Source organism: Capsicum annuum, chromosome 6, assembly GCF_002878395.1.
Source record: "Capsicum annuum cultivar UCD-10X-F1 chromosome 6, UCD10Xv1.1, whole genome shotgun sequence".
NCBI classification, from domain to species: domain Eukaryota; kingdom Viridiplantae; phylum Streptophyta; class Magnoliopsida; order Solanales; family Solanaceae; genus Capsicum; species Capsicum annuum.
Window position 1 is genome coordinate 28,838,676 of NC_061116.1, and position 15,368 is coordinate 28,854,043.

Here is a 15,368-nt window from a genome sequence, read left to right on the forward strand (position 1 = left end):
ATTGAAAATCTAGAATTAGATATATATTACAGTACAATTAGGATTAATTATTACAGAAATTTGTAAATCTACAATTACTTCAGGATAAAATGATAAACTACGAATATTTAAAATATTGGAGACAAGATATGGAAGAAATAAGAGCAACAGAGATACTTATGAAAGAGAATTTAATTGAATCTTTTAGAACAAAAGATATGGAACATTTAGAATACCTCAAAAATAATATAGAAGAATTGCAAAGATTAAGAGAAAAAACTAAAGAATACTACGACAAAACATTTAATCAAATACCATTTAATCACCCTCAATATATGAACATTAATAAAATTAAAATAAATAAACAAAAAATAAAAATATTTAAAGAAGTTAAAGAAATATCCACGCATAAATAAACATAGATCCATTAGAGTTATAATACATCTATTCAATTGGATATATTCAAATATATAAGTTATGCGCACCTCCAAAATGTAGAAAAACTAGAAATTAATGAAAAAAACAAGAAACTTTATTTACATATTTGCATCTGTAAATTTACTTGAACAAAATGTTTTTCTCTCTCTCTGGCTCAGCTCTTTGTTTGTCTTTTGATTTTTCCTTCTTCTAATCAAATGCTTAAGTCAAATCAAATTTGATGAAACTCAAAGCGAAAATTACTGGAGGAGCTTACACCAGAATGATTTTTGCTCCAACTATGTTAAATCAGATTTTTCTTTCTCCATTTTTCTTTAGTTCGACCTAGGATCTAAGGTACCTGTATTCCTCTTCGATCTTTTTTCTTACAGACCTCATAAATGTGTTTTGATTCTTGAAATTTGTTATCTCAAATTGGTGTTTTATTTTATTTGCGCATCTGCAATTTTTCCTTGCATGGTAGCTCAAGTTTAGTGGGTGATGAATTTTGCTTTAAAGAATGCGTTTATCGATCTTTGAAATCTGTTAATTTTTATTTGATTCTTCAAACCCATCAATCTTGTTCTTGTTCTGGTTGTCGTCGTTGAGGTTGTTCTTGTTGGTGGTGTTGAGTGCTACAAAATTATTAATGGCTTGGTGAGCTCTCCTATTATTACCACAACAATATTACTTCTTAGGATGAAAGGTTAGTGGATAGGAGTACGTCCATAATAGTAGGGAATGGGAAGAGTGAAAGAATAGTTTGATAGAAATCGCACCTATTGTGTGGACGTCTGCGATCAGCACCACTAGCCTAAAGACATAAATGTCATTCTAGCATCCAAGTAGCAAAAGTTCCTATGGTCATTAGTACAAGGCAGAGGTTCTTTCAAATACTTCGTGCTTCAGAAATATTTCGTAAATGAATTAACATACTCCAAATGTAATCTGATGAGTAGTTTGAAAAAAGAAACATCATTGTAGTATTATGTACGTTCTGAGAGCGAGATAGTAAATTTGGGGAAAGTACACGGTTTGAATGACGTTTTCTACTTCAGCAAGTAATTGATAAAGCTTCTTATACTTTGAGAAAAATAAAAATATGGTTTTGTCTACAATTGGAACATAAAAATGCAACTAAAATAGGTCCATCCAGACATATCGTCGAAATATAAAATCTAATAGTTCAGATACATTTGATTTTCTTGAAAGTTGTTATACTTTTAGAAATAGAACTATGTCAATATGTTGGAATATCAAAGATGAAATCTTGCTATTTGCTTCTCTCTTGCTAAATCACAATCATTTTTCGGATAATCGTGGTGTCTAGGATAGCTTGCACGCACCTCAATTACTTTCACGTGATACCTTCTACCTTCTACCAGAAACAATGGGTAACTCTGTCCACTAAGGTAGGACAAACAAATCGCAATCATATTGTAACAGTTTGGTTAAAATTTGCAGTTCTAAAAATGGTTCTTTAGTTTGATTCTTACATTTATTTCATATACGTTCTTCTGACTTTGTTTGAATTTGGTGATATAGTTACATTCTTCTCTATTGCTAAAATCACAATCTTCTTGTTTCCGTTACGCTGATAGATTCAAGATTGCTCATTTGATTCTGTTTTTTCTCTCGAGTTCATCGTATGTATGTTGATGAAAGTGAGATTAGATAACGCAATGCGCGATGGTTCTTTGAATGTTTTATGAAGCTGCATTTGCTTGCTTGTTTAGGCAAATTGAAAAACTAGTGCTGCAACATTTTTGTGTCATCGGCTATTTGTGCTACCCAGTTTCTTCCTCGTCTTTGTATGTTCTGACATGGATGTTTTGTTTATTCTAAGACGATGCACGTATTTGAAGTTTTTTGTTCTTTTTATCGATTGTCTAGAAATTAGAGGAGATCGAGAAGAAGGATAAGATACTTCTGAAGAAGGTTTCCGAGGAGGTTGAAAAGGCCAAAGAGTTTACAAAACAAGAGAGGTATGGATGAGTTATTTGCGGTTATGAAGCGTGAACTTTGTAATACATATTACTAAACTGCTTACGAGTACATTTTATACTGATTTTTTACATTACTCAGCAGGGACAGAACTAAGATTTTCGTTAAGAGAATTCAAAATATTAAGAAGTAAACACATAAAGAAGCTATAAGGGAATTCTAAATCTTCTGTAGATATATAAAAAGTAATTTTAACCTTGTATATACGGTGCAATGTAAGCATCTCCACCCCTGCGTACGAGCTTTTACAAATGACTTTCTGTTCGGTGACAATGTAACCTTGTATATTTAGAAATATGGTCAGCTTTCTTGTTTATTGGTGACCTTCTCGTATGGTGCTACATGAAATTATGTGCCGTGCATCAAATTACATGTTGAATTTTCAAATGTGTAGATGATAACTCTCGAAGGTGCGAAAGCTATAACTGAAACTATAGCAGCTTTGAAAACTGCAGCAGCTGCAATGAAAGGCTGAGATATAGTTATAAATGAGAAGAGGATGCTACAGAATGATCTATGAAAGTGTTACGTTAGTTTTTTTTCTGCTTTTAAAAAAGTGTTTTTTGTTGTTATACCATATTTACCCTTGACAGTAGGGATAAGTCTGTTAAAATTGCTAATCACTGTTACTTGAAGGATTAAAACAATTCACTTTATTTAATTAAAGGTTAAATGAGGGAAGTTAAATATCACAGGGACTAAAATCATAATAAGGCCCAAACACAGGGACTAAAACAATTTTTTTCTCTAATAATAATTTTTTTCTTGTCAATTTTTTTTTTTTAAAACTTTAAAAGTTCCTTAGGAGACTTACTACATTCCAAATATCACAAATAATATTCCTCCATCTAGTAACGCACTAGCTTTTTGAAGCTATGAAATACTTGTGTACTACTTATATTTCAAATTATCATTTGCATGGTGACCATCTCTTTTTACGGAGAAAATTATTTTCATTGTAGTCAAAATCATTATATGCAAGATCTCTTTCTTGCTTTGCTTTTGCCTTTTATTTTTATAACATTTGGCAAAGTTTTTTTTGGCGTATCATATTTACTCGATCAATAAAAAATTTATTTGACCACACAATAATATTTATTTTGTCATGATCAAAACTTTTATAGGCAAGAATCACTTCTTGCTTTTACCCTTTGATAGATCATGATAAAACATACTATATCATCGGTGATTGTTTTATACCAAAATAGTATTCTTTATTTTTCTCAAACCTCCCATAGAGGTGAGTTTTGATATTTACCCAATCATATATAAGCACGTTTTTATTCGTGAATTTCATCACATCTTGACACATTCACTTTCATGAACAGTTGGGCATTCACAATGTTTATCACAAGTCATATTCTCTTCAAGAAATAGACGAATTCATTATTTGTTCTTAGAGTCGTCAAAATGGGCTTAGCCCTTGAGGCCAACCCAACCCAACCCGTTATAAGGGTTGGGTTGGGTTGTGATTTTTGAGCCCCTTTAAAACTGGGGCTTATTAGATCAGCCCAAGTCAGCTCGCTGGCCCTTGAGCCTTGATTGAGGCTGGACTGGGCCGGCCCGTGGGTCAAAATATTATTTAATTTAAATTAAAAATATATGAATATTATAAAAAAAAATAATAATAATAATTAAGAATAGCAGTTATTGAATAAGTTTCATACCCTACATAATATTTAACTTATTAAATGTTAAACCTTAATCATCAAGTATTGATGTTTCATTTGTTATTGTTATTCAATTTAAACTTAAAATTGAAGATAATTGTAAGCAAAAAGAATTAAAAATATAAATAGTGATTACTCAATAAATTTTACCTAGTATCTTACACAATATTTTACTCATTTAGCATTAAATGACAAATATTAAAATTTCTAATCATAAATATAAAAATTGCGTCCATCATGAAACCTTCAAACACTTATTGCAGCTACTGAAAATTAATTGCATAACATTACCCAAATTCAAAGCGATAATATTTTTAAGTGAATTTTAAATATTATTAATTTTTGATATATAACTTTTTGATATTGTTCAACTTATTAAATTTGTATATGAATTTAGATGAATGTTGATGTTAATTAAGATAATGTAATGAATGAATTCAAATAAGTTTGACAATGTATTGGTGTTAAAATATTATAAAGAATCGTAGAATTATGTACTCCATATAATAATATGTTAGAAGTGCGAATGGATTGTCATATCTATAAGTTCAAATTGAAAAAAAAAAAAATCTAACAAAAAACTGATAAAAATAAAGGGCTACCCCGCCCAAACCCGCGACCCTATTAGGGCTGGGTTGGGCCATACATTTTAAGGTCCTTTAAAGTAAAGGGCCGGCCCATCCTAACCCATCAAATTCTTTGGCCCGTGAGGCTTGGCTGGGTTGGGTTAGGTCAGCCCATTTTGACGGTTATATTTGTGCTTCATAATCTTATATAAGCTTATTGTCATTCATTGTTCATTTGTCATATTTATATGACCCATCTCAACATCATCTTGAAAGGTTAAATGTACCACCACTTTATATTCCTTTATTTGATGGAGATGTATAAACAACATAAATCCCTTAGTAAGTGAAAGTAATTACTTAAAATTCCTTCAGCCCTTCTCTCCCCGATTTTAAGAAATATACGCATACATCTGATCGACCCTCATACAACAAAATTTATAAACTTTTTGTCTCCCCACATCAAAGATGATCACTAACTTATTTTTTAACTTTTCATCTTCTCCTCTAATTATTTATATTTTTTATGACATTCAACCTTTTTCTGTCAATTGTAGAGGAGAAGTCATTGCTTCCCTTCATAATCCCTATAAATTTGTAGCTATTTAAGTTATGAATTTTTTTTTTTCATAATTATGTTTCTTTCTTCTTAATCTTTTATACTTATGAGTTATGGGATAATAATTATTGTTGTGCAAGTCAGCTTTTTCACAATATGCATACGAATTGTATTATTATAAAATTTTGATCTTATCAATTTTTTTCGTATTGCGATTATGGGTTGTCATATTTTAAATTTGATCTTCTTTGTTTTTCTTTCAGGTATATGTAAACTCAAGGAAAGTAGTGAAGCTAACAAACAAGTTGAAGATTATTTATTTTCGTTTTTCTTCCTACTTTGAATTTGTTTCTTCATTTTCCAGTAAGTAAGAATTTTATGCATTTCATAGTTCTACTCTTTATATACCTACGTCCTCTATTTCTTTCTTTTTAAGTTTTCACTATATATATCTTACTAAATCTTTAGTATTTTTAATAATTTATGTGCCTCTTAATTCTAGAATAATTAATATTTAAAGGTAAAGTTGGAAAATAATTATTCATATTCTCTCTTGATTTTTTAAAATGATAAATATTTAGAAGCAACTATTTTTAATATATATGACAACAAAGTAATGAAGAGGGTATATGGTCAAGAGTATATAGTCGATTCTCTTTATATATACAGACACACTTTACTTTTACGATAAATATTGTAATTAACATCTACTACACCATATATTTTTCTTATTTATTTTTAAATTTAATAAGATGATATATGTTCTTATATATGTGTGTATATGTTATAATTGTGGTATATTCATTTTTACTATTCTCGCTACTTTTCCTCTGATTCAATCCACTCCAACTTGACGTAGGTAACATAGCAAGAAAGCCAAAAAAGAATTATATTTCTTTATTCAATCTCGTGTCTATGCCTTTTAATTTGCTTATCATCATTTTTTTTTTTGTATTTTTTTCAATAAATTTAAAATTTTGTATTTGTAAGAATCTGTTTTTAGACTATGGCGAATGAGTAAACTAATTACTTTATGATTATGTATATTCATTGCTCATTTAAAAAGAAAATGCATTTAAGAACATTAAAGAATTATTAGTTTAAAAACCTTTTCTCATCCTACTAATTTAATCCGATAAAACTTAATTCTAAAGATGCAAAAAGAAAAATGATAAAAAAAAAATTGATTTATTTTATTGAAAACATGCAAAATCTCAAATTTAATATTGTACTATAAAATTTAAAATCCATAAAAATTCAAAGATCACACGCAATAAAAGAAACGTCTTGATATTAATTAATATTATTAATAATTAACAATTAATGGTAAAATAAATAAGAAGAATGACACTTGGCAACTGCATGTATCTAATGGGTCTTGGGTGTTCATGTTTTTATTTGTGTATTCAAGTTTTTCTGTGTGTGTATATTTATTATAAATTATATATTGGAGTCTCGAATCCTCCTATTAGGTTGTATTTCCTCCAATTCAAATAAATGGTATGCTTAATTTTATTGGTATTAATATTTTATTTGTTGAACTTTTTATAATTGTCTTCAGTTTTTTCTCTGTTTGTTATTGTCCTTTTTAGTTTCAATTAACATAGTTTTATCTGCAGATATTTCTATTTCTTCTTCTCTCTCTTTGTTTCTACATTTAGTGTGTGATGTTGCTTTCTATATTTTGTTTATAATTATTTATTTATTTATTTATTTTAGGCTTGTTGTTTTTTTGTAAATTAAATTTTACATGTTTGTTAACTAAACATTATCACTTAAGAGATAGCAAGAAAGAAATCTGTCTTTGAGATTATTTTTTTTGATATTCTATTTGGTGGTCGACATTCATATTGGAGACCAACTAATCTCGATTCGCGCTGAAACGTTTCATTATGGAGGAAATCGATCTCATACTCCCTACCAAAAGAGATCTTATACTCAAAACTCGAACCTCAAATCTCTGATTAAGAATGGAGGAACTTACCACTCCACCAGAACCTTTGATTGTGAAGTTGACCAATCTGATGAAGTTGTTTTTCCTCACTTCATTCACGCCAAGCAACCGTTAAAGTGAACATTTACTATTTTTTGATGTTATTTCTCCGTATTTAAAGCTTCTATAATACTCCCTTATGTTTTGGGTTTGGATACTTGAATTAAGAAATTTTATTTTAAAAATTAAGGACTTTTGTCTAAAATATCCTTAATTAAATATTGTGTACATCATAAGACTTGCAAGTTGAATTAGAAATATTTCTGGAGCAAATTGGTGAAAAAGAATTAAATATCTTGATTTTATTCTAGTTCATTATTTAGAAGCTAATTTATTTTTGATAGCAATCAAAAGTGAAAACAACAATGAAAATTAAGATCAACAATTAATTTCATTAGGCTGAATACATAGGTGGCTTCTTAAACTGATCTGAATTTTTCATTTAGATCTCCAAATTAAAAGTTGTACTATCTATTAAATAAATACTTGAACTGAAATCAAATAATGTCTATTGAACTCACATTATTTTCTTTCAACTAACTCAAAAAATAAAATTCAATCAACTCATAGAATCAAAATCATGAAGGGTGTTTTTAAAAAATTAACTAATTTATTTTAAAATCGCGCAAAGCACGACAAATTTCACTAGTATATATATATAAAGGAGAAGTTTAACCTATCCTATGTGGCATGTCTTAGAGGCCCCCAATGCCATTTATTTTTTTTGTGGATTTTTTGAGTTTTTCCTGATGTTAAAATTTATTTGTTGTACATTTCTCATAAAAAATATACTCTCTTAATTCTCTTAATTACGCGTCTTAATTATTATAATTGTAACTTTCATCTCTTAATTGTAACTTTTAATCTTTTAATTATTATAATTGTAACTTTTCATCTCTTCTATAATCGTTATCTATTCTTCATTAGAATATAACTAGACATTACCAATATGATTGATAGAATTCTCATGAGATTCCCATTTTTATTGGATCAAGAAATGAGATGATAACATCATATCATAATCTATCTTCAAATGCAGAGGCAAGTTCAAATGGTTTTCAATGGTGAGCTTTTTCAATGATTTAATAGATCAGAAGAAGTCACAAGAAAGAATAACAACACCATTAGTGGAGGAAGAAGGAAGAAGTAAATGAGGTGAGAATGAGGTTTATTAAAATTTGTAATAGAATTACTTCATGGAAGAAGTTTAATAAATTGAGATCATTCAAATAGCTATAGTTAACCTTTACATATGTTTTCTTTTTCTTTGTCATACTCTTCATCTTAATTATGTAATGTATGTTTTCTTTTTCTTTTTTTTTTGCTAGTAATTCTTATGAATATGTTACTATGATATTGCACAAATGTATTTTACTAAATATCTTGCATATAATAAAGCAGTCATCACTTGTCTAGATATTTTTTACTATTATTATAATATGTAATTGATAATTTTATACAAGTTTTTTTGCCTAACATTATTTTGACACTTTGTTAGTAAATTTTGCACAATATTTCTTTGGTGATGTAGGATTACTGATTATGGAGTATAAATATATGTGGTTATTTGAAGGCTTGGTTAGCTTTGTTTCTTAGTTCCGCTATCTCCAATAAAATGAGATTCATAACTTGCTGAAATTTATCACAAGTAAAAATTATTTATGTATATATACACACTCTCAAGATGCATCTTATATGTACTTTTAAGTCTTTTAATTTCTTCTTTGTTTAATATTTTATGTTGAGAAGAATTATTTTCTTTGTTTGTTTTTCTTTATTTTTCTGCACGAAAAATGATAAATATCCATAACTAGGGATATTTGTGGTTAGTATCTTTTTTCTTTTTTCTGTTTTATTTGTTTTCATTTCTTTTTGTTTTTTGTAATTATTAAATTCAATTAGTATTTATTCTTATGATGTTTATGGTGTGTATGTAATGTAATAAAATAAATTTGATGAAAAAGATTATATTTAATTTTGCAGAGGATGATGGCAATGTGAAAGAATTGGAGTGAGAATGAAGATAATTGAAAAAGGAGAAAATTAAAAAAAATCAAATAGACCAACTTTCATTTACTAAAGTTTTTAGGGAGAAAAAAAGGGAACATGAAAGGATATATGCAAGTATATATATATGTATTTTATTAATTTTTTTATTTCATTTTTTTATTTTTGTTCCTTTCATTAAAGGGAACATGAAAGGATATATGCAAGTATGTATATATATATTTTATTAAATTTTTTTTATTTCATTTATTTTTCTACTTTTGTCATTTCATTTTTAATTTCTTTTTTTTTTTTCAGAGAGAGGGAGAAAAAAATTGTCAATCATAAAATACTATAAAAAGACTTTAAAGAAAGAAATGAAAGAGAGCAATAATTTTTATCTTATTCATTAGTTTTTATTTCCTTATCTTTCCATTAATTTATATCTCTCGCATACTGGAATTTTACTTTGTCAAATTAATTTGTTTATGGAGGAATTTAAAAAATCATTGTAAAAGATGTTTCACTCAATAAAGTTTAATAAAATTTATTACTATTACAGTATTATTTGATATATTTATATAATTTTGATCACCAAACACTCTTATTGAAGAGTAAAAGTACCTATTGTCTTTATCTTTTTATTTTTCAAGGAGTTTTAATACCTTATTTATTTCAAAAAATTAAGAGTTTAATTCTTTGTAACTTACGATATCTTTCATAATGAATTCAATGCTTTTTATTATGAGATAATATATCAAAACCCCCCTAAACTTGTCACTCCGACTTACTTTAATACTTAAACTTAAAACGTGTTTATTTACCTCCCTTAACATTTTTAGAGTGAATTAAATTCACCCCTAATGCTGATGTGACATTTAAAAAAAAGAAAAAAATGCGTGAAATTATTATTTCTTAAATATATATATATATATATATATATAAGATAGACAAATAAATATTATATAAAATAGATTGATAGATATATTAATAATATATAAACAAAACTAATAATAAATAGTGACTAGTATATGTATAAACAATATAAGTCTAAGTATATATATGTTAGACACGTGGATATAGTTAATATAATAAAATAAACAAGTTATTAAAGCAAGTAGGTAATTTTTTAATTTATTAAAACAGGTGAGTAATATTAAGATATTACCGCAGAATTATCGTGAGTTTGTTTTAATATGGTGTAAAGTCCTACTCAGTACTCCCTCCTTCGTTGTCCTTAGTCCAGTGTAAGTGTCCAAGTCATAAAGGTCCAAGTGTATTTTCTCCCAATATATATTATTTTGTATTTTTTGGTTTATTATTTTTTTTATACCCTGTTCATCTCTTTCTCTTTAGTTTTAGGTATTTTAGCAATATCTTCTTTAATCATACCTTGAGAAAATAACAACAGTCTTCTTCGGACTCTCCAAGTCCCTAGGAATTTATAGATTAATCCATCGTTATTGCTAAAACATTGAGAGAACAACCATATAAGGAGGGTATTTTTAAAAGTAATTTATGAATTTTACAAGATCAGAAAACTGTCGGAAAATCACAGGTGATCCGGATCTTAATAATAAAACATATGTGAAAGAAAATATAAACTTAATTAATTCAACCATAATTTATAAACTTGGGAGAAAATTACAAAGACCTATGTAACTACTACTTACATGCCTTAAGGAAGAAGTGAGGTTTCCTTTTTGGGAGTCCTCTGAAAACTTGACAGCTACCGAAAAATGAAGAACTAAGAAAACTTTTCACATTTTTCACACACTCCTCTTTTTTTTTTTTTTTTTGAAGTAACTTACAAACTTTGGAAACTAAGAACTTTAAGAAAAGCTAAGAACTTTATGAAAACTTTCTCACTCTTGATTTTTTCTCTCTTTGGTACATGTTTTTGTCTTCCATAACGGGGGATATTTATAGGCATTTTTGGACTTTAAATCTTACTTTTTTGTGGATTTCAAATCCTTTGTAAAGACTTAGCAAGACTTATCAACTTGGGTGGGCCCGACGGCTAATATCTTTCTTTAATTCTCCTCCGTTTATTTATTTATCTGATATTGCATACATCTGCTATTTTGTCTTTTGTAGATATCATCATTGCTTACGTATCCAAATTATGTAAAGCCTCTGAGTCAAACTCTATTCCTGAATCATCGTCTGCATTTGGGTCTTGGGCAAATTGATCCATGGCTGAGTTGTATTCTCGTTCATATTCATCACTGTCTCCGTCTGATAATCCTAGTGTTGTCCTAGTTCTTGTCTCTTCTTTTGAAATTAAAGGAATTTTGGGTCTTTGTTCTGGTGGTTCTGAATTCATAGATATCTTCTTAGGCAATTACTCTGCTAATAACTTTTTTAGTGAGTCTGCTATTATTTTTTCTATATTTTTTTTTTATTTTTATTTTTTCTTAATGAAAAACCCTTCTTATTCTGAAAAGAACTCCCTTTATCTATTGTCTGAGTACTTGTATTTTTAAAACTAGCTGGGAGTATTCTCCCTACATTTTTTGGTAAAGTGTCAGCCATCAATGGATTTGATGAGTCTTTACCAGCTACCGTTTGAGCTGGACTAGCTATATCATTACCCAATACAGTGGGTCTTGCTGCATTAATTGGGACCAGCTACCGTTTGAGCTGGACTAGCTGTATCATTACCCGATATAGTGGGTTTTTCCATTTTTAAAGAAGATGGAGAATTTTTTGGCTGGGTCTAATAAATTGGCTGAGTCTGTTGTGAAAGTTCAAAATGAAGGATTTTTATACGGTCTTGTAAAATACTTTATGTTCTAACATCTATCCTTTTTCTTTTACAAGGTTTTCATTATCTTGTTTCAAAACTTCATTGGCTTGATTCAGTCTCTGAAAAGCTCCGATCATAGAGGAACAATGATCACAAAATATAATTTTGTCTGTATTTTTATTAATATTATATTGAGGAATTTTTTGTGTTTCTGATCTTAAAGTTGGAGTAATAAAATAATTTGATCCCAGATTTCTCCGGACATAGTCTAGAGTTTCTGAGAGGTCATAAAAACCTTTATAAAGAGGTGTTCTATCATCTTTCATGGCGTTTATTACCTCTATCCAAGTCTGGAACACTCCTTGCTGCTGTCTTCTGAGAACAACATAGAATTTAAACTTGTTAATAGTATTTTTCTCAGTAAAATAGTAACTTAATGCATTTAGAACTGAAATAAAATGATTAATGTCACTTCTATTATAAGCTATCCATAAATTGTCTAGTATACATATCTGTGGCTTATCCACTTGTACGCCGGGCTTTCTTCTGAAAATTAAGTTGGATGGTTCGTAACATACCAAGTTGTTGGGTCCAAAATTTATTCTATCTAATTTTGGTTGTCCTAGCATCGTAGGTGGTCTGAAATGAGTGTTGCTCATTAGTGTTTTTAGATAGTCTTGGGATGATGAGGCTTCTGCCTTGCCTTTTCCTTTTTCTGTATTCATACTGAAACAAAAATCGTTAGTTGTCTTCTTTAATTAATCTATTTAATTGATCTGCTAAGTTATTATCTTTTCCTTTAATATGTTCTAAAACAATATTATAGATTGAAGTAGCATCTAGGAAATTTAACCATCTCCTTTTACTACTATTCTTATCTTTTATTTTTTGATAAAATTTTACTATAGCTTCGCAGTCTGTTCTTACTAGTATTTCGGGCTTATTTAATATATAAAGTTTAAAACTATTTAAATCATAAATTACTGTTAGTGTCTCCGCATCTATGCTATTTAATTTTCCTTTTTCTTTATATTTTCCACTTGAATAAGCACAAATTTTTTCATCCTTTTTGTCACTATATTTGTTAGGTTTTGCTTTTAATACTGTTCCCCATCCTTGAAGGCTTCCATCTGTCTTGACTATTAAATAATCAGTTTCTAATGGTAACGTTAAGTCTGGAATGTCTTGTATCATGCTTTTAAGTTATTGGACTAATTTTGTCTTCAGCATTAAAGGATTTTTGACCTGTCGATCCTGTTTTACAGTATAGTGGTCCTGCTACTTTTCCTCAATCTTTGATGAAAGCTCTAGCATAATTTAAGAGTCCTAAAATTTTTTGTAAATCTTTAGTATTTTCTAATTTATCTGGCATTTCTAAGACTTTTTTAACTGTGTGTGGTTGTAATTTTATTCTACCATCTCCAATAACTACTCCTAAAAAATTAATACTATTTTTACATAATTTCATTTTCTTTCTACTTATTATTATTCCATTACCTACAAATAATTTAAAAACTTGTTGTAAATGTCCTAAATGTTCTCTCATATTATTACTAAAAACTAAAATATCATCTACGTAAACTAATATAAAAATTTTTTAGTCTCTAAAAATACTATTCATTTTTCTTTGAAAAATTGGAGGAGCCGTCTTTAATCCAAACGGTATGACCAGTCATTCAAAATGTCCTTCTAGACATGTGAAAGTTGTTCATTCTATACCATCTTCATGCATTTTAATCTGCCAATATCCAGCTTTACAATCAAATTTACTAAATACTTTTTTTCCTTGTATTTTATTTATCAATTTTGTTTTGTCTGGTAACTTATATCCATCCATTACAGTATTATCATTTAGTCTTTTGTAATTTATTACCATTCTAGCTTTTCCTCTCATTATTTCACTATGGTTTCCTACAATGAAAGTTGCTGACCTATGTCTTGACGTAGATCTTCTAATTATTCCTAATTCTAGTAACTCTTTTGTTTGTATTTCAAAGTCTTTAAGGTCTTTATTTGTAGCTTCTATCGATGCTGTTTTTATAGTATATTTTGTATTAATTATTTCTAATTTGCTGGTAATTTGATTGGAGTCCCAATGTTGCAAGGGTTTTTCTCCAATTATTTCTAGCTTATCTAGGATTTGTATTATTTTTCTAAGTTTTTTTGATCTTCTATTACTCCTATCTGTTGTATACCTTTCTTAAAATTGTATAATTTTGTATCCATTTCTATTAAAGTATAGTCTTTTTCTATTTCTTCTACTACTAATAAATCTTGTAATTCTTTATACATTATTGCCTTTTTATTATCATTACATGTACAATGTTCTCCTTTATCACATTCTAGAGATATTTTGGATTTTATTTGGTTATCTAGGCTTTCCTCTGGCTTATCCTTAAGAAGGCGATATTTAGTTAAAGTAGGTTGTGTCTGTACTGGTGAGTGAGTGATATTACTAGCGAATATTACCCAATTTTTTGTAACTAGACATCCTTAATTATTTTGTACCATAAAATCCAATCCTAACACAAAATCTGCTTTTATGTTTAAATCTCTAACTAGTATTTCACTAAGTGTATATGATGGTTGGTAGAATTTTTCACAAATATTAATAAAACTTATTTTTTCTTTTGGTATATAGTCTGTATAGGTATTATATGTTTCATCCATTTGCATGGATTCTTGAGGTTTTGGCAAACTTTTAATTAATTTTGCTGGTAAAATTCTACGATTTAAAATGCTCCTTGTACATCCTGAATCAACTATAGCTAAAGTATCGAACTCATGGTCTTGAATTTTTATTCTCGCTAAAATCTTGACTGTACTAATTTTCTTTTCTTCATTACATACCATTCCTTCAAATGGTACATTCATTGATTTTTTAAATTTATTATTTTCAACAGATGTATTTAATAATTCTACCTCTACTAAGTCTTCTTCCTTAATTATATCTTTACTGTATATTCTTATCTCTAGTCTTTTTAGTCTTTCTTCTAATTCTAATATTCTATCTTCTGTTGTTCTGGTTATTGGTTCCTTGTTGTAAAATTTATTTAAATTACGGGTTGATTTCGGAGTTTCTAACATTTCTAATGCTTTCTCTATACATTTTATGCATGCTTCCTTGTAACATTTCCTGCATTTTGCCCTTTTGTTTTTACTTGGAAACCATTTACAAAAACAACATTGATTACTGTCTAATACTTTTCCTTCTTCAAATTCGTGTTCACATTCTTCTATTAGATTTACTAAATCATAATAGTCTGTGACTAAGTGATAGTCTGTGTTATTGACTAAGTGATAGTCTTTGTTTATTCTTTCTAGTCCTATTTCATTTATAAATTCGTCTTCTCCAGAGTCTGAAGAATCAGGATTATCCTTTTCTTCTTCAAAAACTTCCATACTTCTGATAGATTATATACTTTCATTATATGAATATATTCAT

The 15,368-nt window shown here is 28.3% G+C and overlaps 1 long non-coding RNA gene across 1 annotated transcript; it reads left to right on the top strand.

Annotated features, from left to right (window-relative positions):
* The first annotated feature begins 465 nt into the window (after nt 1-465).
* On the top strand, nt 466-2,602 carry LOC107875093. The gene is made up of 2 exons (XR_001675744.2): nt 466-753; nt 2,290-2,602. It is a non-coding gene; the product is annotated as an uncharacterized LOC107875093 (long non-coding RNA).
* Nucleotides 2,603-15,368: the final 12,766 nt, after the last annotated feature.